Below are 3658 nucleotides of genomic sequence, written 5' to 3' on the forward strand. Positions count from 1 at the left end.
TGTACCCCATTTGAATAGATCTGAATAGTCCAACTCTGAGACACATACTAATCAGTATGTCAAATGCTAAAGACAAAGAGAGAATGTTAATGGAATAAATTCTCCAATCAAAAGACACAGACTGGTGGAAATGGTAAGAATATATGAACCAACTCTATGCTGTCTACAAGAGACTAACCTTAGCCTGAAGGATATCAATAGTTTGAAAGTGAAAGGCTGGAAAATGAAACCAAAAAAATCTGGAGTAGCTATATTTATAAAAGATGAAATAGACTTTAAAAACAAAACAATTCTTAGAAACAAAGAAGGACATTATATATTAATGAAATGGGCAATTCACCAGAAAGAAATAACCATAAATGTATAGAGACCTAACCAGGATATCCCAAAGTACATGAGGTAAACACTGGCAAAACTGAAGGGAGATATTGATGTCACTACAGTAATAGCTAAAGACTTCCATACACCAATGTCAGCACTGGATAGAACTTCTGGGCAGTGTTTCAAATAAGAAACAGAATTTGAATAATATGATAAATGAACTAAACCTAAAAGACATAGACAAAGCATTGCACTCCAAACCAGCAGGATATATATTCTTCTCAAGTACTCAGAGATCATTCTCCATGATAGACCATATGTTGTAACACTAGGTAAATCTCAATAAATTCAACAAGATAGAAATTATGCAAAACATTTTCTCTGATCATAATCATAATGGAATAAAGTTAGAAACCAACAGGTAGTAGAGAAAGGGGAAAATCACAAATATATGGAGATTAAAGGGCTATGGAGACCCACAAGTTCTATGGTAATGGCAAATGGCTCTGGAATTGAGTGTGATGTCAGTTGCCCCTACTCTGGAATTTGTGTTCCTGAGTGTGATGGAGTTGGACTCAAATATTCCCTTTCCACACATTTCTCTTCTGTCACTTTTACTGAACCTGTGGTTGGTGCTAGGATTGGTGTATACTCAAGAGACTTGAATCTCTGAACTGCCCATGTGCCAGCTGGGTCTTTAGCCTCACCAGACATGCAACATCCTACCCTCTGGTTCATCGGACTTACCCAGGCCAGCTAACAGGGAGGTGAACATGGTCAAACACCACACCAGGGAACTGAGAGTGCCTACAAATGCAAGCAAGAGAATTGCATCCATCATCCATGTGAAATCTAGGCCTCATCTCAATATAGAGGTGGAATGGACATCACCATCCCAGAGTCCACAGGATGGAGGAATAAAATATACATTAGAGTGTACTTACTGATATTCTTCTATGAAACTATTGAGACTAGTAATGGAAGAAATTGCAGCATTAATGTGGAGAAAGTGGCCACAGTAATTGCTAAGGGCAGGGAGAGGGAAGAAGAGATGTGGTGTGGGGGCATTTTTGGGACTTTGCTTTGTCATAAATTATATTGCAGAAACAGATACTGGACATTATATATCCTGCCATAACCCACTGAATGGACAGGGTAAGAGTGTAAACTACAATGTAAATTTTTATCCATGTGGTGCAGCAGTGCTCCAAAATGTATTCACCAAATGCAATAAATGTGTCACAATGATGAAAGAGGTTGTTGATGCGGGAGGAGTAGGGTGAGGGGGTGGGGAGTATATGGGCACCGCTTATATTTTTGGAATGTAACATTAAAAAAAATAAAAGAGATCATAGAACCAAAAAATATATACTCTTAAATAATGAGTTTAGAGAAAAATTTCTCTAAAGAAGAAATTTTTAGAGAAAGCAATAAATACATTGCCATAAATGAAAACAAGAACACAACACATGTGATGTGAACGCAGTGGTGCTGAGAGGGAAGTTTATAGTCCTGAATGCCTACATTAAAAATGAAGAAAGTTGGGGAGCAGATGTGGTTCAACTGATAGAGCATCTGTCTATCATATGGAGGGTCCAGGGTTCGATCCCCAGGACCTCCTGACCCATGTGGTAATTTGGAACATGTGCAGTGCTGCTGTGTGCAAGGAGTGCCATGCGATGCAGGCACTAGGGGTGCCCCATACACAAGGAGTACACCCCTCAAGGAGAGCCACTCCACATGAAAAAAGTGGAGCCCACCCAGGAGTGGAGCTACTCACACGGAGAGCTGATGTAGCAAGATGATGCAACAGAAAAGAGACAGTTTCCCAGTGTTGCTGTATAATGCAAGCAGCGAATGGACACAGATAGTAGACAATGGGGGGGGGGGGGGAGAAAAAATGAAGAAAGCTAAAATCAATGAGCTACTACACAGCTGGAAGAAGTAGAAAAATTTCATCAAAATATTCCCAAAGCAAATAGAAGGAATAAAATAACAAAGATCAGAGCAGAAATAAATGAAATTGAGAGTAAGAACAGCAATAACAAGAAAAGCAATAGAGAGAATTAACAAAACCAGAAGTTGGTTTTTGAGAAGATTAAAAAATTTGAAAAAAATTTTTTGTCAGCTAAACTGACAGACAAAAAAAACCCAGAAGATGCAAATAAATAAAGTAAATAAAAATCAAGACATCACTACTGGCCTCACAGAACATCTTTACATCAACAAACTAGACAAAGAAGATGAAATGGAAAAATTCCTAGCAATGTAGAAACAACTTCACTGACCTGAGAAGAAATAGAAGACCTTGACAAACCAATCACTACTAAAGAGTTTGAAATAGTCATCAAACAACTCCTCAAAATTAAAAGGATCAGATGGTTTCAATGGTGAGGTCTGCCTAGCATTCAAAAAAGATTTAATACCAATCTTACTCAAGCTCTTCCAAAAAGTTGAACAAGAAGGTACACTATCAAACTCACTCTATGAAGCCAATATCACCCTAATACTAAAGCCAGGTAAAGATATGACAAAAAAAGAAAATTATAGATTCATCTCCTTAATGAAAATTAATTTTCAACAAAATTGTTGGTAATTAAATCCAATAATACATTTAAATAGTTATTCATCATGATTAAAGTGCATTTTACACCAGGCATTTAAGAGTGTTTCAACACAAGAAAATTAGTCAGTGTACTATATCACATTAATAAATCTGAGAAAAATCACATGATCTTATCAACTGATGCAGAAAAGGCATTTTACAAAATACAGCATTGTTTATTGATAAAAATACTACAAAAGATAAGAAATGAAGGAACTTTCTCAACACAATAAAGGCCATATATGAAAAACCTATAGCTAATACTGTGTGCAATGGTGGAAAAATCAAAGTATCCCATTGGGATCAAGAACAAGACAAGGATGCCCAGGATCACCATTTTTGTTCAATATAGTGCTAGACATTCTAGCTAGAGAAATCACCAAGGAAAAAAAAGGCATCCATATCAGGAAAGAAGAAGTAAAATTTTGCTATTCACAGATGATATGATCTTATCCCTAGAAAGTGCTGAAAAATCTACAACTGTTAGACCCCGAAGCTGGGTCTTTGGGAATAACCACAGATATAGAGAACAAAATAGCTTGAACATGAGAGTTAGGCAGAATATACATAAATTATGTTCACAGACAGGAGCCAAGGTTTATCTAAAGTAATTCAGGACTGACTCCTAATTTTTTTTTGAGAATTTTTAAATCTTTTTTTTAAAAGATAACTAAATCACAAAAAATGTAATAAAAAATATAAGGTTCCCATATACCCCACACCCCACTACTA

Source organism: Dasypus novemcinctus, chromosome 19 (assembly GCF_030445035.2).
Source record: "Dasypus novemcinctus isolate mDasNov1 chromosome 19, mDasNov1.1.hap2, whole genome shotgun sequence".
In the NCBI taxonomy this organism is placed as follows: Eukaryota; Metazoa; Chordata; class Mammalia; order Cingulata; family Dasypodidae; genus Dasypus; species Dasypus novemcinctus.